Source organism: Fukomys damarensis, unplaced genomic scaffold (assembly GCF_012274545.1).
Source record: "Fukomys damarensis isolate Sample0158 unplaced genomic scaffold, DMR_v1.0_HiC HiC_scaffold_1, whole genome shotgun sequence".
NCBI lineage: Eukaryota > Metazoa > Chordata > Mammalia > Rodentia > Bathyergidae > Fukomys > Fukomys damarensis.
In genome coordinates, this window is record NW_022900913.1 from 72959159 (window position 1) to 72977397 (window position 18239).

Sequence of the window (18239 nt, forward strand, 5' to 3'; positions counted from 1 at the left end):
TCACACTTCCTCAAAAGTATTTTACTTATTTTTGTCTTGTTTGAAACTTATCATGTGCATGCATTACTTTTAATAAAAGCCAAAGCAAAACAACAACAGCAAAGAAAACCAACGGACAAGGCAAAAACAAAACAACTCATTATTTTTGTTCCTTTGTTTTGTTGTGCTGAGGATCAATCAAAGGCCTCCCACACACCAGACAAGTGCTCTATCAGTGAGCTATATTCCCAGCTCAACAACTGACTACTTTAATAGAGGGAGACAAAAGACATAAAAGCCTACAAGTGTTAAATCATTTTGAGAACTTCTGGATAGTGCTGAGGATCCTAAAATAGAAGGATCAAGGACAAAGCATCTTAGAATTGTGTGAGAATATTGGGCAGGGCAATCATTCATCCACCTGGCACACTGTGTGAGAGGGGAAGGCTTCCTGTGTGAGAACAGGTCAGCGTGTGAGGAAGATAGGCACCCCCATTGTCTGAGGAGAGTGAGTCAGCCCATCTAAAGAGGAGGAGCTTGCCTGTGTGCAGAGGATAGGATGGCATTTGTGAAGAGGGTGGACTCTCTATGTGAGGGTGGTGGGTTGCCTATGGAAGGCAGTCAAGTGGCTCTGTGTGAGAATGGGCACCTTGTGTAAGGATCATGAGCTGATTGTGGGAGGAGGAGGGGTGAGGAAGGGGTGAGGAAGACAGCTACAGTGTGTGGAGATGGGCTGCTGTATGTGAAGATAGGCACTTGTGTGACAAGGACAGGCTGCCTGTGTGAGGAGGACAGGCTGTCATATGTGAGGCAGCTTGTGTAAGAAGGAGTTTCCTAAAGAAGTTAAATTGTCGTTATTTGCAGACAACATGATACTCTATATAGAAGATCCCAAGAACTCCACCAAAAGACTGCTAGACTTAATAATCAAATTCAGTAGAGTAGTTGGATACAAGGTCAACACACAAAAATCAATACCTTTCTGTTCATGAACAACAGACTCACTGAAAGAGGAACTGGAGAAACAACTTCTTGTACAATAGCATCAAAGAAAGAAAGGAAAAAAGAAAAAGAAATACTCAGGAATCAATCTAACAAGAGAAATCAAAGACCCCCTACTCTAAAAATTATAGCACTCTGACAAAAGAGATCAAAGAGGATATCAGAAAATGGAAAGACATCCCTTGCTCCTGGGTAGGAAGAACCAATATAGTGAAAATGGCCACACTTCCAAAACTGCTATACAGATTCAATGCAATCCCAATTGAAATCCCAGCAGCATATTTCACAGACCTTGAGAAAACAATCCAAAAATTCATTTTGAAACCAGAAGAGACCTAGAATAGCAAAAGCAGTTTTAGGCAACAGAGACATGATAGGAGGTATCACAATCCCCAATTTGAAACTATACTACAAAGCCACTGTGATAAAAACAGCATGGTACTGGCAAAGAAACAGACCTGAGGATCGGTGGAACAGATTAGAAGATGCAGACACAGCTCCAGACTCACTCAGCCACCTCACCTTTGGCAAAGGAGGCAAACACCCTCACTGGAGGACAGATAGCCTCTTTAATAAATGGTGCTGGAAAAACTGGCTTTCAACTGCCAAAGATTAAACATAAACCTATATCTCTTACCATGCACTAAACTAAAATTGAAATGGATTAAAGATCATATTAAAACAAAAACACTAAACAGGCTAGAAGAGAGGTTAGGTAGAACTCTTGAAGACATTGGTGTAGGAAAAGATTTCATGAACAAAACCTCAGATGCACATGAATTAGCACAAAAAATAAAAAGTGGGATGTCTTCTTATTAAAAAGCTTCTTCACAGCAAGAAAAACCACCAACAGTGTGAAGATATGACCTACAATGTAGGAAAAAATTTTTGCCAGCTATTCCTCAGACAGAGGTCTACTTTCTAGAATAAAGAACTTAAAATCAGACCTTCCCAATCCAAAAATGGGAATCTGAAATGAGCAGACATTTCTAAGACAAATAAGTAGAAACAGCAAATAAACATAGGAAAAAATGTTCAACACCACTGGTCATTTGAGAGATGCAAATGAAACCATGCTGAGATTCTACCTCACCACAGAAAGAATGGCTGCTATCATGAAATCAACCAATAACAAATGTGGGGACAAAGGAACTCTTCTCCACTGTTGGGAGTGTAGATTGGTTCAACCTTTGTGGAAATCAGTGTGGAGATACCTCAAAAAATCTAGGATTAGAGGTCCCATTTGACATACTATTGCCCTGCTGGGTATCTTCTTAAAAGAATTGAAAGAATCATACCACAGTGATATATGTACACCCATGTTGACAGCAGCACAGTTTATAATAGCCACAGCTTGTAAACAGCCCAATTGCCCATCAACTGGAGACTAGATAAAGAAAATGTGTTTTTAAAAATACAATGCAGTATTACTCAGCCATAAACAATGAGAAATTAGAGACATGCATAGCTAAATGGATGCACATTGGGGCCATACTCTTAAGTGAAATAAGTAGGGCACACATGTGTAAATACCAAATAGTTTCTCTGGTGTGAGAAATTGAAAGAGTACAGAAGGGTCAAAGTGTACAATAGATAATGTAAAATAGGAAGAAAAGGTTCAAAGGGGAAGGGGAAATGGGAGGGGTAAGGGAAAGGAAAGAGGGGAAAGGAATAATATAAGAAAAGGAAAAAATGGAAAAAAGTCTTTGTAAATAGGGAGAGGTGGAGGGGTTGAATGAAGAGTAGGGGAATGGAGAAAAATAACACAGATATATTATGTAAAGGTACAAATTTCCAATGATGAATGTCAGCTTATTGTATACCTAAAATGTACCAATAAAATTAATGAATGAAAAAGAAAGAAGGTCATTTTCCTCTGTGACGGTGACTGGCTCCCTGTGTAAAGAGGCCTGTAAGAGTATGCCAGGCTGGCAGCCTGTGTGAGGAGGGCTGGGTTGCCACGTGTGAAGATGAACTGCCCAGTGTGAATGGGACAGGCTCTGAGTGTGAGGAAGACAACTAGTCCTGTGTGAGTAATACTGGATGTGTGTATGTGGACAACAGACTTTTGTGTTGATGAGGACAGTCTCCCTGTGTGAGGAGGATGGACCATTTGTGTGAAGAGGAGTCTGGGTGAGGATGGGCTACCTGTGTAAGCAGGGTGGGCTAACTGTGAGAGGATGACAGGCTTTCCTGTGTAAGAATGGGCTACTTGTGTGAGAAGAACAGGTTGTCCATGTAAGGATGATGAGTCTTCCTGTATGAGGAGAGTACTTCCATGTGTGAAGAGGATGTTCTTCATGTGTGAGGAGGACAGGTGAGGAGGACAGGTTCCTTGTGTGAGATACACAGGTTCCCTGGGTTAGGAGGGCAGGCTCTCTTTCTAAGGATGGGCTCCCCGTGAGACAGTTGGTTGTTCCGCTGAGGGTGGGCTGTCTATGAAATGAGGGCCATCTCCCTGTGTAGGAAGATGGCCTGCTTGTGTGACAAGAGCAGCTCTTCTTGTGTGAAGAGAATGTTCCTCTCTATGTAATGATGATGAGCTCTCTGTGTGATGAGTATGGGCTCCATATATCTAGAATACTGACCTCGTAAGAGGAGGATCACCCTTTCTCTATGAGTAGGATGGGCTGCTTCTGTAAGAAGGAAAGGCTTTCCTGTGTGAGGAGGGCAGTCTCACTGTGAGGAACACAGGCTGCCCTGTGTGAGGAGGCTGGAATGTGTAAGGGCAGCAGGCTGCCTGTATAAAAATGACAGGTTGCCTGTGTGGAGGAAGATCTTCTGTGTAAGGAGGCTGGGCTCCCTCTGGGGAGGGCCTGCTCCCTGTGTGAGGAGGATGGGCTTCTTTGTGAGGAAGACAAGCTACCCTGTGTAAAGATAGTCCCCCTTTGTGACGAGAGCCTGCTCCCTGGGAGTAGGATGCTCTCCGTGTGTAAAGAGGATGCAGAGTCCAGTTTGTGTAAGGAAGATGTATTCTGTAAGGAGCATGGACTTCCCTGTTTGAGGAGATAGGCCACATGTGTGAGGAGGATGAGCTATCCTGTGTGAAGACCAGTTTCCTGAATGAAGAAGACAGACTATCCCTTGTGAGAGGGAAGGGCTGCCTATATGAGGAAGATAGGGTCTTTCTGAGCCAGACAGTCATCTTGTTGTGTGAGGAGGACCATTCCCTGTCTGATGAGGACAGTTTGGCCTGTGTGAAGAAGATGGGCCTCCCTGGTGAGTAGGATGGGCTCCCTGCATAGACTAGCTGTCATGTATAAGGTGGACAGGCCACAGTGGGTAAGGACATTGGGCTCTCTGTGGGAAGGATAGCCTCCTTGTGTGAGGACTGTCCAGCTTGTTGAAGAGGATGGGATTCCCTTTGTTTCGAGGACAGCCTCCTTGTATCACCTGTGTCAGGAATACAGGTGATCCTATGTGAGGAGGACAGATTGCTCTGTGTGAGGAGGATGGGATTTTGGTGTAAGGATAGGCCTCCATATGTAATGAGAAGCAGTCACCATGTGTAAGAGGATGGGACGCCTGTGACCTGTGAGGAAGAAGAGTCATCCTGTGTGGAGAGGGCAAGCTGTCTGTGGGGAAGACAGGACTCCTCGTGTATGATGACAGGCTTTCTGTGTGAGGAGGATGGTCTTCTTGAGTGAAGAGGATGGGCTGCCCACGAGGAAGACCAGCTTCCTGTATGAGGAAGAAAGGCTCTCTGTATGTGTAGGATAATCCCCCTGTGTGAGGGGAACAGCCCCCTTGTGTGAGATAGGTGGGTCGCTGTGTATAAGGATAGGCTGCCGTGTCTGAGAGTAGTCAAGCAGTGTAAGCAGTATAGCCTCCCTGTGTAAGGAGGAAGAGCCACTTGTGTAAGAACGACAGTTGCCCTGTGTGAGGTGGACAGTATCCCCTGCAAAGAGAATGATCACTCTGTGTGAAGAAAGGACAGCCTTCCTGTGTGAGGAAGATGGTCTCCCTATGACAAGAGGGTGATATCCTGTGTGAGGATGATGGTCTCCCTTTGAGTAGGATAGTCACCCTGAATGAGGAAAGGACAGGCTTCTTGTGTGAGGAAGATGGGCAAGCCTGTATGAAAAGGACAGAACTTCCTTTGTGAGGAGGAACAGGTTCCCTGTATAAAGAGGATAGGCCTCCTGTGTGAAGACACTGGGCTCCCTGTATGAGGAGGACATCTTCCAAAGTGCAGAGATTAGTTCCTCTGTGTGAGGAAGGACAGGTTGCCTCCTACAGAAATTCATGGGGCTGACTTAGTTATATGGAAAACACTCTGATTGGAAGGATCTATGAAATGCCTGTCATGTGCTTTACAAATATTTCAAACCTCTTCTCTAGACTGTCAGAATGGCTTGAGTTTCAGCCTCTCTTGACCTTGCAGTTGGCTGTAGTTATTAAGCCCCGTAGTGGGACTTTGCTCTTTAAGATGTACCAACACCAGCTGGGTTGGGAGTTGGGCTTGGTAGTCTATACATCTCCTCCATCCCTAAGATGCCAGGCCTTGCTGAGGCCAGGTTTAAGCTCAGCGAAGGGATTTGTCCAGTGGGGATGAAGAATTTAGGAGTTTGGGACACAACCTCCTGCAGGGAGGGGTCTTCCTCATGGTGAGACTGGTCAGGCCTGGATCCAGGTTGCACAGAGTCCCTCCTGCCTTCTTCTGCATAGCAGAAGCCCTCTCGATTGATTTTTGTCACCAGCTTTTCTCAGAGCAGGGCATCTCATGAGGAAGGGGCATCTGTGTGAACATTCTTATGAGTCTGGATGGGCTGTGGGCTTCATGTGCTCTGCCCCTGGTATGTCAAATCTTCCTCCCTCCCAGGTTAGGCACCAGGAGTGGTGCTGGCAGACAGGAGTCTGGGTGAGGGACTATAGCCTTGGTGATTCCTGGGCCCGGGGTGGGAGCTGAGCTGCCAGTCCTGAGCGGAAGCGGACATGCTGATGCCTCGCGAGCCGCGAAACCAGGCCTTCATTCGATTTGGGAGCGCCTCCCTGCCCAGGCCTCTGGTTTGGCTCCTATTGAATTAGTCAGCTAAACAGAGCAGGAAGGAGCTGTTCACCTAATTGCACTTGATGGATCTCTCCATCTTGTTCAGATGCCAGACACAAGATAGCTGCCCCTTCCAGGCTGGCGCTTTGGGGCCCAGCCCCCAGAGGAAGCCTCTTTGGCAGAAAAGCTGGACCCCAGGAGACCTCTGCAGGGACTGCCAGAGGCCAAGTTCTGCCCCAGATGGACGGGAGGGGACCCCAGGACGAGCGGGTGTCATTGCGGAACTTGGAGGGTGAAGGGCGCCTTGTCTGCCTGTGTCCCCTTCAATTACCATGACTGAAAGCCCCTCCTAATTTACTTTAGGCCCCTTGGATGACATCTTAAGAAGGATCACATCCGCTCCCCACACATGCCCGGAGGAGCCTCTGCCTGTTCCCACGTCTGCTCCCCCCCCCCCCCCTCCTCTCCCTGCCCGCACTTCAACCCCGTGCCTCCCTGCCCCACCCCCACTGGCCCATCCAACACAATTCTGTGCCCGCTCCGGAGGGAAACGTAGACCCATTTCCTGTCCCTGGGACCCAGCTGGGAATAAGGGGCCTGTGATCTGGAGCTCCAGCCCTGGGTGCTGTGGGGCTGGCACTTGACAGAAGACAAGCTCTGTCCAACACTGGGAATGCTTTCTGGGCTGGGAGAAGGAAGGAAAGCCTCTGAGGACCTTTCCTCTCCTGGCAGGCCAAGAGGACAATTACCCTGAGTCCTGATTCCCTCAGATGCCACAGGGCAATTGTGCCTAGGTGCTGGACCCTCGAGACTTCTCAGCTTCATCATCCCCAGGAGACTCAGGGCCTCCCTCCAGCCCAGTGAATGCCCACTGTGAACTGGGGGGCCCAGTGGACTCTGGTGTGTCCTCTGACTGGTGAGAAAGTGGAGCCTGCTACCTCATGAGTCCTTACAGGCATTCCAGAGCTACCAAAGAAATGAACAAACAAATAAAAAATAAGAGACTCCTTGGGGAGGATGGAAAGCCCTTCCCAATCAGAGAGACACAGTAAAAAATCAGAAAACAAGAAGGCTACAGCTTGCTTCAAAATGAAAAAGCAAAGCAAAATGAGCAAAGCTCTGGTCAAGTAACCCCTCCTTCAGGAGAAACGTCACATGCACAACAGCCTGAGGACTCTCATCCTTCCTGAGGAGCCCAGGGAAATGGGCAAGAGTGCAGGTGGCATCTGCCAGGGTGAACAGTGGAAGTGACGAGGTGCCTTGGAAGGGAAGGGGTGCAGTGGCAGAGACGGGGTACAGTGGGAGGAACAGTCCTGCAGGACCTTATCTTCTGGTAGTTGGCTTCTATTTTTCAATTTTCTTCAGTGGAAATGAATTGCTTTTATAATTGTGTAAAATAAATATTATTTTACATTAACCACAACATTGGTGCTGAAGCTAAGAAATAGGAGCAGAAAGAACAAGCTGTGTGCTGACAGAACAGGGACCTGCTCTGAGACAGGAAGCCCCATCCTCCAAACATCCCATTTCCGGAAGAGGAAACCAGCAAAGAACACCCAGCCCTAACCCCAGTCATCTCCCACTGAAACCATCTTCTCTATTCCAGATTGCCTTGGTGAAATTTTCATTTTTACATTTAAAAACCCAAATGCTCAGAATGTATATCACTGGGTGCTCACACAAGAAAGAAGACATCGTTTCAAATCAGTGATCTAAATCACTACTCCAAGAAACATGAAAAAAGGAGAACAAAATAAACCCATAGCAAGGAGGGACAATGGGGGCAATAAGGAGCAGAAGTTAACAAAACTGACAACAGGTGAACAGGAGAGAAAGTAATGAAACAAGAAACCTGGTTTTGAGGGGTGCAAAGTATAATCCCCATGCTCTGAGGGGCTGAGGCAGGAGGATCACAAGTTCAAGTCCATCCCGAACAATTTAGTGACTTAGTAAGAACCTGTCTCAAAATAAAGAGTAATGGGTTGGAGATGTAGATCAGAGCAAAGACCCTGGTAACACACACACACACACACACACACACACACACACACACACACACACAAAAGCTGATTCTTTAAAATAAACTTCTGGCAACATTGACAAAGATAAAATAAGAGAATATTCAAATCAGGAATAAAATAGAGCTATTGTTGTAGACCCTATAATGTGAAAGGGAATACACTTAAATTTTGACAGTGTAGAAGAAATGAACTAATTCCTCAAAAAACACAAGCAGCCAAAACTCAACCAATATGAAATGTGTAAAGTATCCCACAGTCTGAATGGTCCTATAGCAATCAAAGAAATTGAATTTAGAATTTAAAAGAAACTGGGCTGGGGATTTAGCTCAATGGTTCTGCTGCCTGCCTTGCAAATGCAAGGTCCTGAGTTCAATTCCTGGTACCAAAAAAAAAAAAAGAATTTAAAAGAAATCTCTAGGTAGGCCCAGCTAATTTCAACGGAGAATTCTACCACCGTTTTTTTTTTTTTTTTAACAAAGAATTAACACCATGGTTCACAGTCTCTTCCAGAAAAAAGAAGAGGAGAGAAGAACATTTCCCAACTGACTGTATGAGGTGAGCCCTGATATAAAAACTGGACAGACAACAGAAATAAAACCACAGACTAGGATCTCTCAATACAGGAATTATCAATGAAACATTATCAAATTGATGTGTTCAGCAACATATAGAAGGAATTACACAGTATCACCAACTGGGATTGACTGTGGGTGTGCAGACTGGCTCAGTAATACAAAATCAACCCACACCATGTACCCTACCAACAGACTGAAGAACAACAACCACATAACCCTACCACTTGTGACAGAAAAGGCATTTGAAAAAAATCCAACATCCATGTGTTACACAACCTCTCAGCACACTAGGAATAAAGAAGACTTTCCTCAACATTCTCAAAGGCATCTACAAGAACACCCTACAGCTAACTCCATACTTAATGATCAAGGCCTTGAATGCTTTCCCTCTGAGCTTGTAGCAAGGCATGCCTGCCCATGATTGCCTCTCCTATTCAGTGTGGAGCTAGAAGTTCTATTCTCTGCAATAGGGGAGGAAAAGAAATAAAACCCAAATAGATTGGAAAGAAAGAAATTAAGATGTCCTTATTTATGACTGATGATTGAACAGTCTATGCAGAAATCCCTAAGGAACCTGCATAAAATCTCCCAGAATTGGTAAGTGAAATCAGCAGACTTGCACTCTGCAAGATGGACACCTATAAATCATTCTCATTTCTATACAGTTGTAGTGAATATACAGAAACAAATTAAAATACAGATAGCACTATGGTCACTAAAAAATAACATTTATAGACATAAACAACAAAACATGGAGAGGACTCAAAACGATAAAGATGTCAAGTCTTCCTAAATTCTATAGATTTAATGCAGCTCCTATGTAAAAATCTAGCAGAGAAGCTTATTTTTCTTAAAAATTTACAGGGAAAAGTATAGGCAAACATAAATCTTGACCTAAATTTTACACTGTATACAAAAATTAACTCAAGATGTATCATGTATGTCAATGTAAAACTATAAAGCTTTTAAAGAAAAACAGGAGAAAATTTTCAGGGCCCATGACTAGCCAGTGTTCTTAGACCCGACACCAAAAACAAGTGGATTTCTTCAAAATGGAAAGCTTTTGTTTGCTAAAAAATCCTGTTGAGTGAATGAAAAGACAAACAACAGATGGAGAGAAAATATTTACATGTGACGTGTGGCAAAGGCTGTTGGTGTCTAGAATAAAGAACTCTTAAAAACTCAGTAGTAAAAAAATAATAATTTAAGAAACAGGCAAAAGACACAACCATCATTTCACACGCGAGTCAACACTGATGGCAACCAAACCCTAAGAGCACACACATCATAGTGGCTCATTAGGAAACAAGAATTAGAGTCATGCTGAGATGTCACCACAGCTGGCATAGAAACCCTGACAGCACTGGGTGCTGGGATGGACATGGAGAAGCCCGGCCACACAGTGGGCAGTTTGTCACTTCCTTGTAAAGTGAATGTGCAACCACAGTGTGACCCAGCAACTGTGCAGCTCAGAGAAATGGAGATTTATATTCACACAGGACCTGGTCCAGAAGCTTTCCTCCTGAGTCAAACCCCGGGAGCCCGGCAGGCATCCCCAGATGGGTGAAGGGTTAAACAGGCAGCAGCCCCTGCCCAGGCTCTGCTCAGCGCCAGGAGCAATGGCTGCTGATACACAGGCAGGATGGCTCTCCAGGGACTCAGCAGAGTAAAAAACGTTGATGCCAAAGGTTACATAATCGAATGATTCCATTTACATAACGTTCTTGCAGTGACAGAACAGAAACAGAGAACCAAGTCGTCCTGCTTGCCAGGGCTTCAGGAGGGGATGGGGTGAGGCAAGCAGTTGTGGCTTCAGAAGGATAACACGTAAGTGTAGTGGCATATACCTGTAACCTTAGCACTTTGGAGGCTGAAACAGGAGGAGCACAAGGTTGAGACCAGCCGGCGTAACTTAGTGAGACCCTATCTCAAAATAAAGGACTTGGTTTTTTTTAAAGGAGAGGAGATACAGTTTAGTGCAAAGGCCCTGGGTTCAATCCCCAGCACCACCCTCCGCTGGCATGTACACCACCTGGGGCCTGTGGCTTTGGGCTGCTCTGCACCTCCCCTGTAATGACATCTGTCATTTTTGCAAGATAATACCCCTGGGGAAGCAGGAGAAGGATGTACAGATCTCTCAACACCATTTTGCAAGCTTGTATGTGAATTGCACAAATGTTCTACAATTATATACAATAAAAATTTTTAAAGGACCAGACAAGCAATGTGGCTCAGGGCATGGCAGAGACAGGTGAGGTGACATGACCTCTGCTGGTCTTCAGTGGTCCTGAGGCATTATGGAGACTTGACGACCCCCATGGAATGTCCCAGACCCCTTTGTCTCCATCTAGCCCACACCCATGGCGCAGCTGGCGTTGGTCCCTTGTGGTTGTGTCACTGGTCCAGCATCCAGGGTGCTGCTGGGGAGGGCTGGCTGACACCCAGGCCCCAGGAGTGCTGTTCCTCCTCAGGGTGCTGGAGCTCTTCAGGCAATGGGGTGGGGCAGCAATCAGCCTCCCTCCTTCAGCCCTGCCCTGAGCTGAGCCTGGAGAAGGGTGGAGGGAGGACAGTGCCTTCCTCCTGGTAGGGCTGGAAGGAGGCCTTGCAGCAGGACATCATTGTTCCTGTGGCCAAGGCCAGCACATGGGCCACCAGGCTGCAGCTGCCGTCCTCAGGGAACCTCTGCTCCCTCACTTGCTCCTGAGCACAGGAGCCTGCACCTCAGCAGGACGTTGGGAGAGGGAACTCACATCTGCCCTGGGAGCTCTTGGTCCTTGTCCTGATTCGGCACCTTCTGACCACCCCAGCTATTTCCCTCCCTTGCAGTCCCATCCTGGCCCAGGAGGAGGGGTGGAGCTTTAGGACATCCAGGCTGACCCCAGGGCCTGGCATGCAGAGGACAGCAGGGCATGGGGTCTGCAGACAGGGAGGGTCCTAGGCCCTGCAGATGCTGCTTGGGGCTATGGGAACTTAAAGGGGAGCCTGAGCCAGCAGGGTCTGGGGCAGGGAGCCCAGGCTGGGCCGGCTTGATGACAGCCCTGGCTGGGGAGACGCGTGGGTCCCAGGCTTACTCCCCAGCAGAGGGGGAGGGCCCTGGCTTCAGGCTCAGGCACCAGTGCAGAGTGTTGGCTCCAGCCAGCAGGGGCTGGGATCCAGACTCAGGCTCAGGGAACTTGCCTGACCTGGCCTCTTTCTGCCCCGCTCCAAGCAGCTGGGCTGGAGCCTGTGGCCAGGCCAAGGGGGCCAGGAGAAGGAGTGAGAGGAGGCCTGTATGGAGCTGTCCTCTGGGGTCCACAGCAAGGTGACTCTGGAGACAGCAGCGCAGGCAGTTGGGACCTGCTCTCCCTAGGGAGAGACACAGGATTCGGGTTGTGGTTGTGGGCATGTGGGGCACCTGTGCAGCTTGGGGGAAGAGACCTGAGGGGCTTGGGGACATCCTGGAAATACTGTGCTGGAGTTGGAGTAAGATCATGTTTATGAGAAGGCAATGATTGCTCCTCTCATTCCAGGAGAGGAAACAGGCCCAGGGGAGTCCTGAGAGCAGGTCAGGCCTTGCGCGACCCAGCACCCTGGCTCACCCCTGTTCATCTTCCTCAGACCATCAGGATGTGAGCAGGCAGGGTCAGGAGACCAATGCCAAGCCGTGGTGGGGAACAGGGCCACACTGAATGGTCTAAGTGAGTGTCTGTTTTGGCCACAGCTGCCTAAACAGAAAGGCATGTGAAGGGCTCGGGGGCCTACACAGAGGCCCTGGCTGTGTAGCTTCAGCCTCTGCAGGCCTCATCACTTGTGAGGAGCCTGGCTGGGACCCAGGACAGCTGAGTGTGCATCGGTCATGGGCAACAGTGGCCGTAGCCCTGAGAGGATATGAACAGCTGCTTCTTGGTGTCCTGGGCAGAAGGGGACAGGGGCACCTGGTTATGGGCAGCTGCCTCCTGCCAGGAGGGAAGGGCTGGCTTAGCACAGCCAGATCCCCACCCAGGCTGTCTTCACCCATGCCATGTGACCGCATCTGCTTCCAGGGCACTGTCCTGAGTCCTGGGACAGTGACCTCCGCCCTATGTGATCTCATCGAGGCCACTAGGGCTGCCCACTCAGACAGCTGCAGCCTGGGTTCCTTCCACACTCAGTGGACTCAGTGCCAGGCACAGCTGTCCACATGGACCAGGGAGGTCCTGGCCAGAGAAGCCACTGTCCTGGGAAAGGAGCGGGAGGGATGCAAGTGCTGACCCAACTGTCCCATTCCAATGACAGGGCTCTGAGGGCTGCAGGTCCAGATGTCCATTGAAGACCTCACTCCTTGGCAGAGTCTCTGGAGGTTCAGAGTATCCTGGGAGGAGCCAGGTAGGGACATTAGACCATGCGCTGTCCTCCATCCTGCTCTGGGCAAGCAACCTACATAGCAGGGTCACAGTGGGATGAGAGGGTCTATCCAAGCCAGCAACAATGCATGGGTGTGCTAGAAGTGATGGGGAAACCACCCTGACTGGAACTCTGCCCTAGGATCCAGATCCGCACACCTCCCATGGTGAAACCACAGAACTGCGTCCCTCATTCTGACTAAAGGCGGTTACGCTTGATTCAGACTCTGAAAGGCAACCATAATGCAAAAGTCAGAATTGGTTCTAAGACTCAGGGACTCCAGGACCCATGCCTGCACATGTGCTGTGGAGGTGGAAGGAGTCACCAGTAACTCCCAGGCCAAGCCAGCTGGGGACCAGAGCCTAAGTCATGGTGTGTTTTTTAAGGGCGGGGAAGGATCCAAGAAAGGAGAAGGATCCCAGTGGCTTCTTGGAATAAGACAGGTTCTCAGATCTTGCAAAATCATACAAACACGAAACACTGTATAATTGTTAAATTATTTGGAAACTTAAAAGTTGGGTCATTTGTATAGTTCTTAATTATATGGTAGTCTGGGTTAAGTCTTTCAGTGAAAGCCTGGAACAAATATTAAAACAATCTTCCAAAGTATACTAAAATAGTCATAGCTGCTTGAGTCAAAACATACAGAGTGTGGAAATTCAGGAAGGCAAGCCAAGAGCTCAGAACCCTGGTCTGGGGAGTTTGCTGAAATAGGTGAACTTGAATTCTGAATCTGTGACCTTCTGGGATGCAGCGAACTGAAATCAAAGCCCATGTCCGGCCAGTATTTCTATAGGAGATTCCCCTGAACCTGAGACCTAATTGGTTACATCCAATAAAGCACTAGGGTGAACTAAAGTAAGGACAAATTAGAAATGATCCTGCCTCTGCCATGGGAATCACAGTCCACCATCCTAGGCCTCCGTGTGTCAAGAGATACACAGAGGAACCTGGCAGAGAATGTGTGAAGTCTGCAGTCTTCATGTAGGAGTTCATACCTTGTTTACAACGCTGAAGCTGGTGATTTAATTTCAGTAATACCTGGTATTAATTTCAAGATACTTGGAAAATGTGAGACAAATCCTTCTTGGAGAAAGACTAATAGAAGAATAATTTTGGCTGTAGTGGATTCCCTGTATTTACATATGAATTTTAATTTCAACTTTTCCATTTATGCAGAGAAGGCAGTTAGGCTTTTGATAAGGATTGTCCCACACATTGACCAATTTGGAGATGGTTTCTACTTCAGTAAGATTAATTTTTCTAATCCATGAAAATGAGTGCTTCCATTTTTTAGGTCCTTTTTCATTTCTTTCCTATCTTGCTGTTCTCAGTATACAAGTTTGATGCTTCTGTGATGTTATTTCTAAATATTTTATTCTTTTGATGTTATTGCAAATGGAATTGTCTTTTAAAAATTCATGTTCAGTATGTTCCTTCAAATACAATTGATGCTTCTATATTGATCTCATCCCCTGAAACCTTGTTAAACCCATTTATTGATCCTAATACTTTCTTTCTTCCTATGGACACTTTAGGATTGTCTATGTCAGATATCATGCCATCTGCAAATAGAGATAGTTTTACTTATTCCTCTCCAATATGGATACTTTTTTTCTTGCCTAATTTTGCCAGCTATAACCTTCGTTGAAATGCTGAATAGGAGTGATAACAGCAGATATCCTTTCCTTGTTTCTGTCATTAGGGGAAATTAGTCTTTTCCCATCAAGTATGTTAGCTTTTGGCTTTCATAAGTGCTCTTTAAAAGGCTAAGGAAGTTCCTTTCTATTCCTATTTTGATGAATCTCTTTTTTGAGAGGTGTTGAATTTCACCAAATGCTTTCCCTTCATGTATTTAGATGATTGGGAGGTTTGCTTTTTCTTCTCTTGTGCCATCCTGAGCCTGGCATGAGCACACAGTCCTTTCCACATCCTGCCAGCCTCACTTCACAGGAGTTTAAGGTCTGTATTAATAAGAGCTATTACTATCATTTTCTTACATTGTTTTGTCTGCTTTTGGAGCCAGTGTAATTGTGGCCTCATAGAATAAGTGGGGAAGTGTTCCCTGCTATACCAGTTTTGGGAAAAGTACATGAAATATTGATAGTAACTAATCTTTAAATGTTTAGAATGACTTATGGTACCATGAGGAATGTAATCATTATGTACTGCAAACATGTACTAATAAAGAAATGAAAACTTGGGGCTGGGGATGTATCTCAGTAGTGCTTGGCAAGTGCAAGGTCTTGAGTTCAATCCCTGGTACAAAAAAACCCAAAAACCCAAAAACCAAAACCAAAACAAAACAAAACAAAACAAAAAAATGACAAAAACAACAACAACAAAAAAAAACTTTTAAAAAAGAATAATTTATGAGTAAAGATACCTGGGCTTAGGCTTTTATTCAGGGTAGTATTTTGCTTACTACTTTAATTTCTTTACTTTAGATCCTCTATTTAGATGTTCTAATTCTTTTTGGATCACTTTCAGTAGAGTATGTGTTTCACATTATACAATTTTTCATAACATTTCTTTACAATCCCTTTCATTTCTGTAAGGTTAAACTGTTGAATTTCCACAGGCTTTGGTTTATAATTTCTTTATTATGTTGATAATGTCTATCTGATGAGATGTTGTCACAATAGCTCCTGCTAGCATGTTTTCCTTTAGTTATTTGAATGTATTTTTTTTTCTTTTATTGAGTTTATTGGTACATTTTAGGTATACGGTACAATTACATTCATTATTGGGATCTTGTACCTTTACATGACAGGTCTTGGTTCTCATTTTTTCTCCTTGTTCCTGCCCTCCCTTCACCCCCTCCTCCCCTCCCCATTAGTTATTTGAATGTATCTTAATGGCTATTTTGAAGTCTTTGTTAACCTCAACATCTAGGCCCTCTCACAGTATTTTCTGCCTTCCCCCTCCCCCAAGTATAAATCATGTTTTCATGTTCCTTTGCAGGTCTCCTAGGTTGCTGGACCAAGAGTTTGCAGCCGCTCTGGATGCTGTTTCACTCCCTCCTTCTGCGGCAGGCTTACGTACCCTTGTTGTGCCCTTGTCTTAGTGAAGTCTAATCACCTGAGCCTGAAGTTTGTGTCTTGCTCCTGGGCTCATGCCAGTGCTCTGGATAGCAGCGGAGGGGGCCTGCCTTCTACCAGTTCCTCCCTATCTCTCTGTTAAACTTCCTGCTTCCTGCAGTCACACCCAGCTCTTAGGCACCACTAATGGATGGTGGGTATTGTTTCAACAATGATCCAAGGCCTAAATTTCTCCACAGTTTTGTCCAATTAATTTCAGGCAGAGGTTTTTGGATTTTTTTCTGGGGCCAGGAAGGTTTTTCTTGGCTGTCTTTCCCTTGGACTCTTCCTGGTAAGCTGTCTGGCCTACATTTTAGTTTGTTCTTGGAGTTATCAGCTGCTTCTTTGCCTACTGCCAAAGTCCCCATTGAGAAATTCCCTCAGAAAGAGGCGGCCACTGGACTCCAATTTGCCCACACTGAGCTTCAAGCAGTCTCTTCCTCAGGGAGAGACATGGAGCTCTGTGTTCTCATGGATGAGGGCCTGGGACATTTCTCTGGTCACTGCTGAGCATGGTGGCCTCTATCTCCTTGGCTTGCCTGCTTGGTGTGAAGCTTCTGCCCCATGAGTAACCAGGGCCTGGGTCAGGGCTCTCCACTGAGTCAGGAGGCAGAAGGAAGGATTCCCCAGGCTGCGGCTTGTCTCAAATTTACAGCTTGGAGCTGAAGGGGCTGGTGACTGTTGGTGACTTGGCCACCAGTGAGATAATGTGACTGATTTTGCTGTGACTACTATACCAAGTCCTCAGATGCAGTGGGACAAAAACAACAAACATCTACCCTGAAATAATGCTGGTGGACTGAGCTCTGGAATTTGTCTCCCTGGGGCAAAATCAAAGTGTCGACAGATGACCATGCCCTGTGTGTGAGGGAGGGATCCATTTCTGGTCTCTGGCACTTCTGTTGCTGCTGACAGCTCGTGTCAGCATGTCCCTCTGCATCTCTTTAATTAAAGCATTGGTGATGATGCTCAAAGCCCACTCAGCCTGTCCAGGATCCCCTCCAATATCAAGAGCCCTGGCTCAACCCCCTGGGCAAAGACCCTTTCTACTTGGTAGGTCAGAGGCACAGGTTCCAGGGATAGGCCTGTTGTCTTGGTTGCGGGGGCATTATTCTGCTGAGCATCTGTGTGTCTCTTGTTGGGGAATTGAGGGGTGTGGAGCTCCAACTTCAGAGTCATGGGAACTGCATCGAGAGCACTGTGGCAGGGAGTGGGCTTGAGGCAGCAGGACCCATGGGCCACAAGTTAGATGCCACAGTCCCTCCTGTTCTGTGCTTTTATGTGCTTTCTTGAACACGTGTTCCTGTGTTTGCTGCATTCCTCAGAATAACTTCCAGAGGCTTTAAATGCTCAGGTTTTTAAGGTAATTGTGATCTCATGCATGCTGTGCTGAGTGATCAGCACAGCCTTGCTCCAGGCTCTTCTAGCATGGCACCTCTTTTGAGCCTGCACCCTTGGCCTTTTTTCTGTCTTCCTACTGCATCAAGTCAAGCATTTGCTATGAGTCTATCTCACCTCCTTATCCAGCTCCTCAGCTACAGCTCTTTGCTTTGTTGCTACAGTGTTTCTTTTTTTCTTTTCTTTTCTTTTTTTTTGGTAGGGGGATCGAACTCCAGTCCTTGCACTTGAAAGGCAGGCAGCAGAACCACTAAGCTAAATCCCCAGCCCACTACAACATTTCTTTATGGTTTGCAGCATATATCTTTAGTGACTGTGGTCCACTCCTTTGTGTCCCTGACTTCCTGCACAGCTTGGGCCTCTGGCGTGGACACTTCCTGCTCCTTCCCTGTTGTCTGCTTCTGCTAAGAGTGCCAATATACATTGGGATCATTTCTGCACAAGTAATCAGTTGTCCTTGTAAGGTAGTTAATGATAGCTTACCCTTGTGGTTCCCATTGGCAGTGTCCATCTGTCACTCCTATTTCTGGAACCAGAGCTGTGTTGGCATCCATGGTTCTCAGATCTGCTGCAGTGATCAAAAGCTGACCTTCTGCTTCAAGTTTAAAAGACATTTTTTGCAAAGTGTGTAGCCCTCCATTGGCATTCTGTCCTCAGGGCTCCGCTGCAACTGCCTGCCCTCCTGCTTACACTGTTTCTGGAGAGAAGTAGGGGCCATGCTCGTTTCTGGACCTGTGGATGTGGCACATCTGCCTCTCTCTGATCCTGGATGGGCTCTCCATGTCACAGGCTCTCGGTACCACAGGGTCACTTTCTTCTGCTTCTTGTACTC